The sequence below is a fragment of the Crocodylus porosus genome, unplaced genomic scaffold, assembly GCF_001723895.1.
Source record: "Crocodylus porosus isolate Cpor-Errol unplaced genomic scaffold, CroPor_comp1, whole genome shotgun sequence".
Lineage (NCBI taxonomy): Eukaryota > Metazoa > Chordata > Crocodylia > Crocodylidae > Crocodylus > Crocodylus porosus.
This window is the reverse complement of record NW_017728947.1, coordinates 94,507,783-94,525,198: the sequence shown is the minus strand read 5'-3', so window position 1 is coordinate 94,525,198 and position 17,416 is coordinate 94,507,783. Positions and strand designations below refer to the sequence as shown.

At 41.5% G+C, this 17,416-nt stretch overlaps 1 long non-coding RNA gene across 1 annotated transcript in view; it reads left to right on the top strand.

Moving 5' to 3' along the window:
• Nucleotides 1-1,529: 1,529 nt before the first annotated feature.
• Nucleotides 1,530-17,416, top strand: part of LOC109321057 — a 20,120-nt gene continuing 4,233 nt past the window's right edge. The window contains exon 1 of the long non-coding RNA XR_002103948.1: nt 1,530-1,539. This is a non-coding gene — a long non-coding RNA (uncharacterized LOC109321057). The remainder of the gene's footprint in view (nt 1,540-17,416) is intronic.

Here is a 17,416-nt window from a genome sequence, read left to right as displayed (position 1 = left end):
ACACTTTGTTTTTTGTGGAGATGGCTGAAGTGCGTGGGGAATTATGGGACTGGTGGGAGTCAAGCTGGGTTAGTTACACCCTGAAATTTTACAATACTCTTGTAATTAATAGCAGAATTGTCCAAATGACAATTTTGTCTGCAATCTGGAGCTGATGGTCACAACATAAATGAATTTCTGGCTCCAAATAATCTTTTCTCTCACTTGATCAAATACAAAGGCTAGGCACTTAACTACTTGAGTCCCCTAGGTGCAACTACATCATACTTGCTGAAAATGGAAAACTGACTAGTTAGTACTCAAAAAAAAAAAAAGTATTTGAAATCTGTTTCTTGGCTAAGTATAAGTATTGCTTCATTCCCACTGTTACATCATGAACAGAAAGAAAACACAGGAGGAGATGTAATCTATTAGTATCTACTGGAGCTGGGTAAGCATAGAAACTTCTTTGTACTGGAATTTTGAAATGGGCTCACATCAACCACACTGTTTTTGTTCTCTGTAGATAATTGTGTGATGAAATTAATGTCATGACTATTCACAGAGACTTCTAGAGCAGCCTGTATTGGTACTGGAGGAAATCACATTTTTGATTCACTCACACACAAGTGTTTTCCCCAAATGTTCTTGCATGTGCCACCATTACCACACAACACAGCAGTCACAACTAACAAACAAAGGTCAGGTAATGATTGGTGAATATTTCTGGAAAAGGGTTCCTGAGCAATCCATAAAATTAGAAAAATTTGCCCAAAAAAAAGAAGAAAAAAACACCAGAAACACAAAGTGGTGGTTGAATACTTTTATATAACAAATAAACTCAAGGAAATCTCAATCTGCTCATGGAGGTCCCATGAGCAGAAAAAGGGCTAAATTCACTGACTAAAACTATTCATTGTGAATTATTCCCTTAGCTCTAATGTCTGCACTGCATGGAAGCTTGGTGCCAGTTTTGCTACACACTGTAATCTTACTCTTCTAGGAATAATGTGGGAAGATACTGCTAGGCATGTTTAAATCGTCTGCAGAGGACATTTATATATATTTAACATGCCATTTTGCTTATGTTGCTTGTGCTGGCAATCTAGGGCTACCACCTTTCACAAATAAATATCAGCCACAGACAGTGAAATAAGATGATGCCATTTCCCTATTTTGAATCAAATCTGATGCAGAAAATGCAGCTCCTGAATGCATGCTCCTAGCTGCCATTGAAGTTCTATAACATCCAATGGTCTGCTTGTTTTTATACACCAGAAATTTCTGGACCACAAAATGTTATACCATACCAACCACCAAGGGTGTATTTGGGGTAAGGGGGTTCAGTGGAGAAGTTACGCCCACTTTTTGCAGTGAAGGTCATCTGCCTGTGGCTCCATTTTTGCTTGGCCCCAAATGCCTGGGTCCCCTACTATGTCCAAGACATGGGTAGAGCCCAACATGGGTTGGAGTAGAATACCTGGGGGGACCAAATGGGGAGTAGGTGAGGAAGGAGAGGCCTGCCTGCTACTGTCCAAGGGAGCAGGAAGCCCCAGGAATGTTCCTGCCCCACTGAGGATTATGGGAAGTGGCTGTACAAGGGGCTGGGCCCCTGTTCCCTCCATGTCCACCAACTTTCCCTTGTGGGCCTCAGGACTGTGGCTGCAGAGATTACCTGTGTGGAGGGCTGTGCAGGGCTGAAGATGGAGACCCTCAGTAGGCAATTTCCCCATCCCAGCATCTGATCTTGGACTGCAGGGGACAGGGAGGAGGAGGATCTGGAGGCGGGGGTGGGGGGCACCTGCTGATGCCTGGCCCTCCATGCAATTGCTCCCCACAGCTGGATCCATCCATTTCCAAAAAGGGAAATGTGGTGGAGAGGGAGGGAGCAGGGACCCAATACCTGTGGAGCCACTCCCTTCAGGCTCCAGTTGGAAAGAGACACAAATGGTCCTGGGCACCCTCTCCTACCACAAAGTCGGATGGAAACAGCAGTGGCAATGGGCTCCCAGGTGCTTCTGCTTCCTACCCAGCCCCCAGGCATCCCCTGTGGTTTGGGAGCAGGTACTGGAAGGGGGACCCACCCACTACTTCCACTTTCCCCATCCAAGCCTGATGCCTCAGGCTGGTGCTTACTGATGTTTCCAGCTGGAGCAGGACAGGAGCAGCCCTGGGCTCCCCTGCCCCTAGGGTAATCACGGACGGTGGGGGCAGGAGGCATGTCTACTTTTCTTGCATCCAAAGGCAACCCTTAGGCAACCCCTACAGGAGAGTGTTAGAGAGGAGGGGAGTACCTGTAATTGAGGGGAGGGGATGCTGAATTGTGGTGGGAGAAGTCTACCTGTTTTAGGGACTCCAGAAAATCCATGGGAGGTGGTACTATGGTACAGTCTGTCCATGGGGGTGTGAGGAGGAGGGAAGGGGACAATGGTGACATCTCCTGCATCCCCATTTTTCAGTTCCTAGATCTGCCCACGCCAATCATATGTTACTGTTGCTGACTGTAGTGGCAAGATAGTCTAGCTAGCTGTCTCCTGCCCAATAAATGGCCTACTGTGTTCCCTATTAATGTATGATTCTTGCCTAAAACTTTAACTGTCCGAGAAGGATCCTGTAAGGAATGTGTTCTTACAGATCTCACCTTTCAGAAGTTTTTCCTGGTATCAAGTCAAGTCAAGTTAGTCCTGAGGCTGCTACGACTGTTGGGGCAACTTAGATATTGCAACAACCCTAGGTTAGTTGAGTTGCTATGGATCATTGGTGATTCTTTGGGCAGAGTGACCTGGTGGCACCTATCTCTTCTCCAGGTATGGATGGCCACTGGATCTCAGGGAGCTTATATACCCTTTGACAGATTTTGTTTTTAGTCCACACACCCTCCTTACCCAAGCTAGCTTAGGTGGGGGCACTGGTTTAGTCATTGGAAACTCAACTGTGGAACAGGCTGTACTGGTTTACATGCTAACAGATAGCACACCAAAAGAGGCCTGGCCTGACAGCATTTCCTAGTATACAACATAATTATGCATGATGAGGTATGGTATCTTCTCCACCAATGGTCTCACCTTCCAAACTAAAGGTGACCTAAAAGAGAGTTGTGATCAGTAGCAGGGATATGCTTTCTCTCTCTCACTTCCTCAGTTTCCATAGGGTGTGTATAATATTGCCATCTCCAATAAGCCTGTTTGCTGTTGTGGACAAACGTGTAGTGAGTTATAGAGGCAAGAATTAAAAAAGCTTGAAGGGAGAATCTGAAGTAATCTAATAGGAGCCAGAGTACAAATGCAGAGATAAGAACTTTTAGTGAGTGTTTACTGGGGGACAGAAAGGAAGGGATGGATTGGGTAGAAGTTATAAGAGTGGGTTGACATGTGAAGGCCTCTATATCAGTAATAAAGGAGAAAGAAATAGGATTTGGGGGTGGTACTTATGTACTATTATAACAATGGAAAAATCATTTCTTACCATGATGGGAAATAAGAGTTCAGGAAGAAAAATGAAGGGTTTTGCTACGTTGAATTTGCACCCAGAAACCCAGAAAGAGGTGAGAGAAAGAGAGTTGGACATGACAGATCAGACAAACAGAAATGGCTGATGGTAAAGAGACAAATTAGGAAACTATCCGCTTCATGATGGTTATTCAGCATGGGTTAAATTACTCAGGGATAGCATGCTACTGAAGCAGAAGTAGGAGCTTAACTTAGAAGTTTTGTAGGGACAGAAAGTGTGTGCATGTGCACGCACGTGTGTTTGTGTGTGTGTGTGGCAAGAGAGAAATGGGATAAATGGTTGGAAAGTTAACTGGAGAAACAAATCAAAAAGAGAATTATAGATACCTAAGGTGGAAAAACAAGAAGTTGAGGAAGCTGACATGAGAGAGAGTGATGATTTTCTCTTGCTCCGGACCTTTTAAAGCAAAAGTAGCAAGGTACTCGCTCCTATAAATGTTGATATCTCTGCATAAATTCAAGCACAAAGCAGCAGGAGCTTATTAAACTTAGCTGAAACAGAACTGCAATGTAGGGAGATAACTACAGGCAATTATTAGGTGGACAAAATATGCAAGATATCTGCTGTAAGTAGATAGACAGAGATAGATCTATTGAAATCTAACACAGAAGCAGTCCCAAGAGGAAGGCCTGCAGTGGGTGTGCAAAGGGTGTACAAAGCATGGGTTTATTGCTCTTTTATACTTTCATGCAAGTGCTATCCACAACCCATCCCTAATTTTTTAGGAGGGATGGGAAGAGTGAAGAATAAATGAAATATAGCCCTTCCCATGGTAGTATGCACTATGATTGTGCACACCATTTATGATATTGAGAATGACATCCTTGCCCACACTTCTTAACAGCTTTACCAGTATAACCATCAGGGCTTTAGTAGTTACAGGGTAAAACTAGCATCACCCTGGGTAGCATCAGAAAAGACTGCTATCAGGAGGACCACCAATATTATTACTAGCTGCAATAAAAAAGCACTTCTTAAAATGTTTTTTCTACCTAATTGTCAAAACTGAATAATATTATCAGCTTTTTTATCCTTTGAGTATTTTTCTAATAAGAAAGCACAGAGATGCACTGCAAATAAAAGCAGAAGATTTGAGGATGCAAAGCAATCATGCAAAATGACTTTCATATCAGTTTGATAAGCAGCTGAAATTTAATAACTACATCTCTCCTATGGTGCTGGATGAAAGTTTAATACTTTATGCTTTTGCTTCTTTCTTCTGCACGATGCTTATTCAGAATCATAACTTTTCCTTTTATAGTCACAGAAATGTGAGGTGCAGTGGATTAATCAAAGCCCTAGGAGGCTCCAGCCCAGCCCAGACTAAAATGACTTATAATCAAACCTTAGGAGAAGACTGTCAGTGGTCATAAGGGAAATGAGTGGAGATCCAAATGTGCAAGTAATATTTCCTGCAAGTGCCCCGGGGATAGGTAGAAGGCAGTCAGTGTCTTAAAGTCAAATTCTGAAAGAGGCTGGGTGCCATGGGGATTAAGAGGCTTAGCACCAGTCAGGATTTGGCCCATAGTGTTTTGTTGAGAGTTAAGGGCCAGCCTATAAGATAGAAGCTTCCAGAAGATGACACCATGCGTATATAAAAATCAGCCATAATAATCAGATTATTGCCATTTGATAACAGCAAAGAACCTAGCACTCATTCTCTGTAATTTGCAAATCTGCTTTCTGAAGCCTTTTAAGCACAGAAGTTTAGCCATGCGGTGACAATACCCACAGCTGAATGGCAACTGCAGTGGCTTTGAGATCACTCGATGGTCAAGATAACTGTATCAGGCAGCTCCAAGCTGTGCCTGATAAGTATTTTCAATATAAGCCTTGTGATGAGGGCAACATGAGTGTCCAGACTTGGCAGCAACCTAGAGACAAGAGGGGACCTCTGCATTTTGAAGATGATTGGTTTGGCCTGGGTTGAGGAGGGAGGGAGAGTGAGCTGGCTGCACTGCTCTTACAGTGCCCCCTACTGCTGATTCACAAAGAAGCAGTAGTACGTATTCAGGTTGGCTGCGTCTTTCTCAGCCCTCTGGATAGCAAGGTGGCTATAGAAATTAGAAGGGAAATGTTGAGCATGAATAGAGATTACAAAAGAATTTAAAATAAAAAAAAGAAGAAGTTCACCGTAGTTGAAATGCAGATGCCAGAAAGGCTATGGATTGGTTGGTGGATACATGGGTAGATTCGATTTTCAATGTATGAATTGCAAAAACAGTAAAAAAGAATACAAATGAAAGAACATCTGATCGAGTCATCAGATCTAACTACAGCACTTTAATAGGAATTGCAACTCCAGATGTTGTCTTAAGAAAATGAATCAATTAGGCAAATGAGGAATCCCTTCATAAATCATAGCGTGAGAAGATAAAGTCCAGTAGCTGCAGCTTGGTGTTTTAAATGTTCTCAAGACGTTGCTTATCCTGGTATACCTGCAAGCTTTACTAGATATCTCCTGATCTTTTAAGTTGTCGTTTACTTTACTGAATGCTGGTTTGATTGGGAAAAGTGTTCTAAATGTTCAAAACCTTTTACCCTGAAAATAATAATACATCAGCCTTTAGGAGTTGAACCCAGCAGAAACTGGTGTCACTATTCATAAAATAATTGAGTTTACACAAAAAAGTGATTTCTGTAATAGCCCTCTTTTACAAGTATGTACATTTTATTTAAAATTACTGACTCAAAAGGCAAGGTAGGAAAAAAAAATCACCTCCAACAACTTCCTGTAATTGCGAATTATTGTGAGGGAAACAGAAGGAAAAGATTTTGAAATTATGAGCCATTATGCTTGAGAGAGAGAGAGAGGGAGAGGGAGAGGGAGAGGGGGGGAGAGAGAGAGAGAGAGAGAGAGGCAGTGGGAAAAAAAGACATCTCGGCTTCATGAAACACAGCTGACAAGCTCGACTAAATTACCCCCGGACCATTACAAAAATCACTTAATTGCCAACCATTTTGTTAGGTCAATTGACTCTAATTGAAAAAATAACAAAAAGCTTATTATGCTGCAAATGCGGCCGTGGAAAATGAGTCTTCTGTTAGGAGGAAACAATAATTCTAAATTTCAGCTGCTGCTAACACTACAAAGTTCAGTGTTTTCTTCTGATAGAATCTACTGCGAGGGAGAAAGTGAATATGCTTCAATTGATTGATATTTCTTTTAATGCTGCGTTTCCCCCCTTCTCCGCTCCTATTCTCATCCCCTTCAACACACCCACCCGCCCTACTCTGTTTTATTTCCCCTTCGTAGTGTTGTGTGGCTCTTTCCTGTTTTGTGGTGGGGCTGATGTCAGTTCTGCTCCTAGGAACTAGGGTTTGGTGTGTCAGGGTGGTCTTACTCTTTTCTCCCCCTCCACGACTCAGTTTCTGTCCACCAACATTTTCTGAACCAAGCCCAGGTAGGGGATTAAGGAGGGGCAACTTGCTAAAGACATCCCGGTTCATTTTATTTCTCTCCTCGCATAGTAATTTCCCGGAGAAGCAGATAAAAGAACATTGCTTACACATTTTCACCAACTAAATATCTCAGAAGCAGTCCCCAGAATGTGCATACAAAAGCCCATTCCATGACTGGCACATAGGACTGTAATTAAAAATTCTGACTGTGTATATAGGTGAATGTTTATTCATAATGATACAATTTTTAGGATGGCTTGCATGAGTTTGTACATTTCAAAAAAGATAAACTGGTTGGAGCTTTCCTATTATCCCAATTACAGATTTGAATAGTGGAGGTTCATAATGGGATTGATTCTCCTCTCTAAAAGTAATTATTTGTCCATAAAACCAGGAGGCTGCAGAAATGAACTCAGATGGCAACAGCCTTTTGTTCAGTCTCTTGCTATGGAGAGGTAGGGAAATTGAAGAAAGTTCTCAGTAGCCACAGTGCATGATTAAATATTACCACATAACTATATCTCTACATTTACCTCTTGCATTGTGCTCTAAAAAAAAATCCTTTTCTGGTTATATCCTTTCATGGAAACACTGGCTGACTGGGCATACTTTTATAAGGCCCAACACGGAGATTTGTGAACTGACTACATCGAAACCATGAACAAAAACAATGCATACAGCAGGATGCTACAGTACAATACTTTAGAAAGAATAAAACAGAGTTTTGTGTGTGTGGCTTCTTTTTTTACCATGTCTTTCATACCCAAGGTATCTTATAGTGCTTTACAAAGCAGTGAGTTAAATACTGGTGGCATGGTGCCTGTGTAGGCAAACGACACAGCCATTATGTGCTCAGCATACGTTTTTTATTGTTTCTTTATATAGAACCCAATATCACTAACACAGAGGGGGATATAGCAAGTATATCAGACCATGAAGCACACATATGTGGTGTTTCTTTGTGGGCATCCACAGCTGTATATAATCAATGGAACATTCCTTTGGAGTGCACCATAGGTCAGCAAGAATCTTGACACACAGCTGAATTTATGAGTAATCACATTGTTTTAAATATGCATCATTTGGATTTCTACAGGTGTTTAAAGATTTGCCCCATAATAATTTTCTTAGAAGAATATGTGCATGGAAAGCAGAGATTGTGTAATTAGGATTTTCCGTTGGACATTAAAAAATGACACTGTTGAGAATATTATACAATAAACAACAAAAATATTTGCTATTAAAAAAAACCCTATTGCTTCTAGCTGGGGACCAAAAAAGGGGCCTAAAAATGTTCCAAGCCTTGTTGAATGCAGGGACTTTGCAGAGTGCTTTTAAATACCATTAAAATCTAGCTTAAATACTCTTCTCTATATAAAGAAAAAAATGTCTTGAATTATGCCTAAAAATGACTAAAAATCAGAAAAATAAACACCACACACCCCAAACCCTATTTGCCACGGAGGAACATGAGTTTAGAAAAACAGAATTATTTTCTTCCCGTAGAATCCAAAAAGATATCAAATTAAATAGATAAAATCTCAAGCAAATCCAATGTACATGTATTCAGAAAAGAAAATGAGGCTTCACATACCGGATAGAACCAATTCCTTTCAAATAAGTGGGAAAACCCTACAGAGAGAAATAAAAGTGAGGAATGGTGAATTCTGTAACACTTGCCAGACCAATGAGCTTCATCAATTAATCACAGCAAAATAATCACCACCTACATTAAAGAATAATACATGAAAAGGACAGGGCATAGCTTTAACTTATTCAGAAAGGGCTGACTCCCTAATCCCTCTGAGTCTTGACATGTTAACTGGGTAGCGACTAATTAGATGTCAAAAATTCATAAGCACTCTTTAATATTGCATATATCTGCGGCAGACATTTCAATATGAGAGTTGTATACACAGAAGTCACTATAGCATTAAAACACAGCAGGGTGGGAGAAATAAAAGGAAAACAATAAAAACAATGGCCCTTAAAAACCCAGGAGAATGCCTCCTTTGGAAGTGTGTACTTTCTTATTCAGAAAAGGTATCACCTTAATAAGAATTATAGGCAAAGAGGTTTCACTGTTCCATGCTGTGTGGACGAAAAGAGGGAGAAAAGACTGACTTATCAAAGGCACTGGCAGGTAAATAGTAATTTACTATGCATGCACAATGAACATTACACAGTGCCTTGACACAGGGCGATAATGAAAGACATGCTATTGTGGCATCCATCGAGGGAATTTTTTTCTTCATTCTTCCTTCCCCTGTCTCTCTTGAGCAAAGAAGCAGTGATGTTTCCTGGCAGCTGCCTCCTGTTTCAAGCCATTTCACATAATATAGGAAGAACCTGAAGTTTAGTGTATTAAGTAAGTGAGTTAGTTTGCTGGTTTTGTGATATATACATTGCTTGTGTGTGAACTTATATTTCAAATGCAGGGGACTGTATTTTTATGAAACAAGCCTTTTCCTGTCTGAAGAATTATATGAATGTGATATATAATGCAAGGCAGTGAGATTAAAAACAATGCATCACATAATACACTGTTTTATGACCTGCATCCTTTAATTGTAGCTCTCAAGAATAAAGAGAGAGGAGTATGTTCTTGTTTATAATACAGAATTAGCACGCTCTCTTTTGACTAACAGTGTTTACGGTGGGGGGGCTAGTGCTCTGTAGAGATTCTTCCATTTTCCCCTTTAAAAGCTGCAAAGTTCAAGCTTTCTTTTGGAATTCTTCTAACAACTTCCCATCCAATCAGCCCTAGTATTTAACCTACAATATGGGAGGCCTTGACTTTAATCCTTGTATTACTAGTGATGTTTAAATGTGGTACTATTGTAACTGGAAATGTTTTAATTATTTTAAAAGTGTTAACTCTTGTAACATGATGATATAATGAAAACAACCTCCTGCAGAGAAAAATTATTAGATTTGTACTTCTCAGTAGAGTACCATCTAAAAAGACAATGCGTCTCTCATTGTTAGTTGCAGTACGTGTAATAATGATGTTTGCATGTATCAGCTGATTAGTACCTTCATATGCAGACATCTCTCACTGTGATGTCAACTCAAGCAATGATGTATCACAAGAATAAGAATGAGCCGTGATTTAATGATATCCGACCATATTAGACCCAATGGTCAATCTTTATCTGGTTATACAGGGTCTTTGATTTGAAATTCACTACATTAATTCTGCTTCAAAAAAGCCTTTTATGATCAATATTGAAATTGTAATTAACTGCATAAATTTGCCATTATTGCACTTCTTACACTCCTTTCTTGTGGCTCTAAATCTGTTTCCTAGCTTTTATGCTATTTCCCTCATTTTCCCCATCTCAAGTGTCCAATCAGGTTCTTTGGGCACAAGCTTTGTGGCTTTAGAGAAGGTTCACCAGCTATCAAAACACTCGATTAATGATTCCACTCAGATGCTGATTATCTGAAAAGTTTTTACCTCTTTTTCCCACCCCTTTCTGTGCGCTTTTGACTGTCACATAGTAATGTCCAAGGTTAATGTAATATTGCTGCACAGTGTGGGCTCCTTTGCCAGCTAAACAGCTTCTATGCAGCTTGTACATTCTCTGTCTGCACAAGGGCAGAATCAGGTAACGTTGATGAGAAGTGCCTGATCGTGTCAAGGCCCTCCAAAAATGTACCCATACTATTTATGGGATCAGTTATTTCTGCTTGCATATTCAGGGGCAGAATGCATCCAGACAATGCAGACATTTCGCACATGCAAAATGTCTGTTTTGTGTACCAAAATAGTGAACCTGTGGGAGCTTTTTTTAAAGGCTCTTTTCAAATTTGGCTTTCTTGGTTTTGTAATTGGTAATGAGTGCCATACCCACATCACAGAACAGCTCATACATTTTCCTTAATTATCAGCATTTATAAAGTAAAAGCCATGGTTTCTACCCCGGGGGGGGGGGGGGCTCCTTTTAATGACACACATACTCTGTAGACTAGAAGTGAAAATCTGTACTTTCTGATATGAATGGCAAACTCTCATGCACTTCAGAAAAGGCAGATTGTCATCCTTGGATGCAAATCACATTGATGGACACTTACACACACAGGAAAGACCTGCTGACCTCTACGTGGTCCCTGTATGCAAAGTGAGTGCTCACTTCTGTGAGTGCTGCTTACATGGAGACATTTAATTAACCAAGTATCTTCATAAGCCTCGAATGTCCGGGAAAATCTCATTCTCAGAAAGTTAAACTTGATGAAATAACATTAAATCCACACAAGCCACAAAGGTTCTGACTACCAAACAGTGCACTGCAAACCTAATTCAGTCACTAAGGCTTCTGTTCACTAAGGGAGGGACTGGGAAGGATTTTGTCACTCAAAATGGGGCAAAATAATTATAAGTCTAAGCAGCCTAGCATGCTTCTTGGGCCAACATGCTTCAGCTGGCCAGTGCACTGAACCCAAGTCCTTCATTTACTTACTCACATGGGAGACTGACATGCACCCCTTCTCTGAAAGCTTGTACCTATGATATGAGAAGACCTAATGAAGTTGGGCTGAGTAAAAAATACAGGCTGGTGTAGTCATTGTTTCCTACATCAGAGCAGTCATAAGCTAGCCCTACATTTTTAGATCTCATTCAGCTTGCTGTGAAAGTATTTTTCAGGGACCTGATTGAGAAAGAGAGATATTCTGTCTTAATGAACAATAGTTGAGCCTTGCTTTAGTCATATTATTTTGCTGCATACAGACAACATGTGATCTGTTAAATTTAGAAGTCTGAGTATGAAATGTTCCAAACCTGAAAAAGGAAGTGTAGTGAAACAAAAATCAGATTCAGCAAATGCATGGAAAGAAGAAAGCTATCATTGCTGGAAAGAATGAATGGGTGGAGTAATGATGAATATACCTGGAACAGGTGCCATATCAGGCAGACTCCAAAGAGAGGTACTGAATGTGTGCACTGAATTAAAAAAAGGCAAAGTAGCAATGATTAAACTCAATCAAAGCCATATGAAGAGCATTTTCTAGTATTATGTTCTTTTCATGATCGTATATGGCTTACAAGAATCTAAAAAAATGGAATCTCCATCCAAGCAGGCGAAGAGAATTCAAAGAGAAAAGCCTCTGCTACAACACATTTCATGGACATATGGAGTGAATTACCAGAAATGACCACTGGAACAAGAAGAATCAACCAGTTCCTAAATAAAATAGAAGAAACAGTGGGAGAAAAAGTGCATAAGGCTTGGGGTCATTTTCCTGGCCTTAGAATTCCTTACAGCATGTCCTCCTGAGCTGAGAGACGCATTCGAATGACCCAAGACAAGTTTTGCAGCTAAAATTGCTGGAAAAAATCAGGAGGAACAAATGGAAATCGGCAGAACGCATCACCAAAAGGACAAATAACAGATGGACAAGCATAATTCAAAAGCAAATGCCAAATACTAGAAGGAACAACAGAGTTGGGTAACATACTGGCAGAGAGGCAAAATAGTTAGATTCAGAGGACCAGCACAAATGCAGAAACGGCTTCAACAGAGGAGAATAGGTGAAATATGGGGAAAGCTTTTGACAGGGAATGATAGAAGCCGCTGCTTATTCTAAGAATACATAAAACAAGCCATTTTTCAAAGTGAACACTTCCCTAACATGGAGGGTTTTCAGGGCAGTTTAAACATGTGTGATCTGCAGTAAAGCTGAGCAAGGACATTTAGCATTTAGGATGAGGATTACATAGGGATGGCCAGGTTACATTTTAATCAAGTAGTTCATCTAAGGCAGGGCTGTCCAACTGGTGCCCTGCAAGCTGCGTGTAATCCCTGCAGGGTTAATGCGCAGTCCCCGGGCTCCTGGTTCAGGCACAGCTTCCCCATTTGTTCTGCAGCCAGAGTTCCCAGGCTCCTACTTCCTCCTCAGTTTTTTTGCTGCTTACTCTTATCCTTGGGAGTAGGGTAGCCTGGCCCACAGGGAGCCCATAGCCAGTGGGCTCAGGGACCTAGCACAGCATCCATCTGTGCAGGGAAAAGGGCATGCAATGTGTTTCGGTGCATTTGCATGGCAAGGGGGCTTTGTGGTGCATCTGTGGGGATAGAAGAAGCGGGAGAAGGCTTATGGCTTCAGGCAGCCATGTAGTGCCTCAGCAGATCAGCAGCCTCTGTGGTGTGGCAGTGCGGGGTGGGGTCCCTGGCGTGGTATACAGGCCACGTGGCATTGGATTGTGTGTGGCCCATGTGGTGTGTGGCTGGGGGTCCTATGACCCCCAGTCACTCAGAGATTGGATAGCCCTGACCTAAATGCCATAAATAGTGCATTAATCTACTATGGTCCACTGGACCTTAGCCAGGAATAGCCTATAGACTAAATAGATATTATTACATTCTGCCATACACCTACCTCTGAGGCTCATTCTTCCATTATATTGCTGTTCATATACTTTGGCAAGAGCTGCTCCCTGTAAGTTGCTCTTACTCAAAATGAATTCAGTGCTCTGATTAGTTGTATCCTAAGTCACTAAAGGTGGGACCATACATCACCTTCTGTCACCTTCGTGCCACTATAAATTGCTTCTGGTAGCATGAAGGCCAAGTAAACAGATGTCCATTCTCTTTGTTTCACCAGAAATGCCCAAAATTTGTTGCCAGGACATCACTATATGCAAAGAAATGCAGAGTTTCCCACTTGCAAAGACATATCCCTGGGATCTCTGGCTCATGTCTCTGTGCGCAGGGATGGTTGGAGTTTCCCTGCTTACAGAGACATGTCCCTGGGCAGTAGAGGCCTTAGGGAAGGACAAACGAAGTGACCACCCAGGGCCCCACACTTTAGGGAGCCCCAAAATTTTGAACCTAGAATGATCCTAGAATATAGCTAAATGTTAAAAAAACCTCTTTCTTTGTATTATCAGTATTCTTTCAGATACTTTCATGGATAGGGCAAAATGAAACTGAAATAGAAAATGCCTGATTTGCTTATAGGTCATCAAAATTAAGCCTCTAAGAGGCCTCAGATGACTCTCTTGCCCAAGGCCCCAACAACCCAAAAGCCACCACTGCCCTGGGAATCTCTTGGGCACCTGTTCATAAGCAAGGGATTTCCCCCCTTACAGAGACGCAGCCCAGAGGTTCCCAGGAGCATGTCTCTGTAAATGGGGAGACCCCAATTTCTCTGCTTACAGTGATGACCCTGGAAAGCCCAGAGATGCATGGTGTTTCACTGTAAAAGGGGAAAGCCAGGCAGGTGCTTCCAGGGTTTGAGGTACCTAATCCTGTGTGATAATTTCCCAGGAGCACAGGACTGGGCCCCTCAAACCCAAAGAGAACATGTTGCCTATTGTTCTGCAACATCAGTGTGAAGGAGTTAAGTGTTTTGACTAATGAAGGGACACATCCTGGCACAGCTGATCCACTTAATTTGCCAATGTTTACTTCTAACCTAATACAGTGGTAAGAGTTAAACTCAAGAAAACCATTTCATATATTGGTCAACCTTGTTGCTTCAAGTTATTTCATAAAATTAGAGTTCATATAAGATCAGCACTGACCATGACAGGAACTGTTTGTGGCTCTGGATCTTGTTCTACCCACATGTAGCATTCAAGTGTATTCTGACATGGTGAAAAGCAGAATGAATACCCACTGTTATGACCCCTTAATCAAAGCTCATCAGATCATATGGTGTTTCAGTTTCTGAACACATTCTGGCAGACATTCTCACTTCAGCAAATAGGAACGTGAAAAACTGGACTTCCTTCCCCCTCTCCCTCACCCCACTTACACACACCCCGTCTTGCTTTCGAAGATTCCTGCATGTCATTAGGGATGAGAAACGCACACACTAAGCAAGTAATATGCAGGACCTATGAGATCATCTTATTTTTGTTTAAAAATGTGGTAGATTTCTTGATGACCCTGTCAACAAGTATAAGAAGCTAATTTGCTAGCTCAATGACTCATCATCAGTTCAGTTTACATGGAGCTGACAAAGGTCAACCATGTAAAAAAGTATTTAGTTGCAATAGTTAATTCAAGGAGGTGCAATATTTCTGTTTCTTTGATTGATTTAATGTAAATTCACCTAATTGCAGAACTACCAACTGAATAGTTATAGATGCCCCTGTCACTCACTTTAAATTACATTATGGAATCGTTAGATAGGTTACATGAAAGACTCTGACCCATGGTGGCTGTGTGTAGTATATAAACACAACTTTGGACAAGTGATTCTGCAGTTACAGGTCACATGTTTCCATTTGGATTCTGCTGGTAGGGGTCAGAAGATGCTCTTTCTGACTAATTCAGCACAGTTCCAGGCCTCAGCTGTGCTGCCGGGGGTCACTGTTCTTGGTCAGGTTGCCATGGGGAAGGGATAAGGGAAAACTGGACTTTGTTCTTCCTTCCATTTCACTGCACAGCTAGCTGTTTAACACAGGGCAGCTTGACAGGAAGTGGCTGTGAGGAAGCCCACACTTGTTCCAGTTCATCTATCACAATAAGAGTTATTCTGGAGTGAATGAATACAACCTAAGGGATGCAGAAATTTAAAAAGATCAAACTGAGTACACGCATGATCACAGAGGGAAAACTTCCATGCTACACACATAGTAGAGTGAGGAACAGATTTGCATTTGGCTGTTTTTTTGTTGTTTTAGTTTTAGTTTTTCTTCCTCTTTCATAGGTTTTTGTATATCTTTAGTTATCCCAACATACATGAGCAAATATTCACTGGACAGGCAGGTAATAGCAAGGCTGGCAATGATACTTTGTTCCAGAATCTTTACTTCTTTACATCTGCAATCATTTACACCTGTGCAAAATGAGTATATCTTGCAATGCAACAAAAATGGTAACACTTAATATCCACTTTGCACTTGCCTTGTGGAATAACCACACATGCTGCAGGCCTCCAGTTGAGAATATAATCCCATATGTAAAAATACTGACCTGCTGTAATGACAAATGAAGTACCTATGAGGCATACACATGCATGGCTTTCACTGCATATATAAAAGGTCAGATTTCAGATAGTGCAAATTGGTATATTGCCATTATTCACACTATGCCCAAGCTTTCAAAATAGTCCCCCTACCCTTGTAATTCCACTATATGTTATGCTAAAGGCCTACTTGTCTTATTGTATACATCTCCTGCCTTGCCCCCAATGTCAGCAGTCATTTTCAGGATGCCCCAGAGACGCCATTTTACATCAGTGAAGCATCTGGCTCTAAATATATTCTCCCAAGGCTTGTAGGAGGAATATCCAACCTAGTTAGATATTATGGTGATGACAGCTTTATAAATACAATAGGAAAGGAGTAAGTGCAAATAATTATTGCCTTGCCTAAATTATATTTGAATTTGTGTTTTTGGAAAATTATGGTGCTGAAGACCAATATGTGCCAGGCAGGGATTTATGTTTGCTGAAATATGTTGGAAGTAATTTATCTTAGTGTCTGTCATGTTTAAGATGCTCATTTGGGTCAGGTAATTAGATTTAATGGTTTTTGGCCAAGCAGGGTATATAGGCCATACTTAAGCCATACTTTGGCTATCAGTTTGTAACCTTTGCGTATGACTTACTTTTCTGACTATGGAACTGTACACAGGATTCTCTTCTACTTGAAGGGCAAAAATATTCATCATGTGCTGTCTGCCTAGAATGCTGGCATTGGTATCAATAAGAGGATGCCAATAGTTGCTATTACAAAGTAATTGTTGTACTCATAGGTAACTGTTGATATTTAGGGGTGGGGAGGGGCACATAATTTAAAGGCTCTGGTGGTATGTAGCGGGGTTCAGAGCAGGTACTCAAGAGACTAAGGAGTTTTGATTTCTATTCTAGAGATACTTTTAATGCTATGTTTTATGATACTATGTAATAGCAGATGGAGACTAGGGCTGCTTGAAGCTGTGGTCCCTGATTTGATTTGGAAGAGATTTGGCCCAATTCAGTAGCTGAATCTCTGCATCTAAATTGAAACAGAGGACCCTTTAATCTCTCCAAATTGAATTGGAGAGATTCGGAAAGATTCAGCAATTCAGACACAACTTTAAATGTTTTTTCTGTGTACCTCTGGGTAGCAGAGGCTCATGAATGCTGCGATGCTGGGGCACAGGGAGTGTCCCACGGCAGTGCAGGGAGCTTCCCAGTGTGCTGGGAGCAGACCCAGACATGGACCAGAAGTACTTCCAGTCAACTTCCAGGTCCACTGAGGAGCATGCAGCACCCCCCCCCCAGCTCCCCCCTCAGTTTGGTGACTGGTGCCTCCTGCAGTTGGTGATGGACACGCGAGAGAAGGCAGAACTCTTCAACAAGTTCTTTACCTCCATGTTCCTGTCTGCTGACAATGGGATGTTCCCGGGTGATAGCGTAGAGAGGCATGAGAAGGATGCGAGTCCCCCGGCTGTTGGCTCAGACCTAGTTAAGGACTACGTGGAGGGCTTAGATGTGTCCAAGTCAGCGGGCCCAGATGACCTTCATCCACGGGTGCTGAGGGAATTGGCTGGTGTCATTGCGGAGCCATTGGCACGGCTGTTCGAGGACT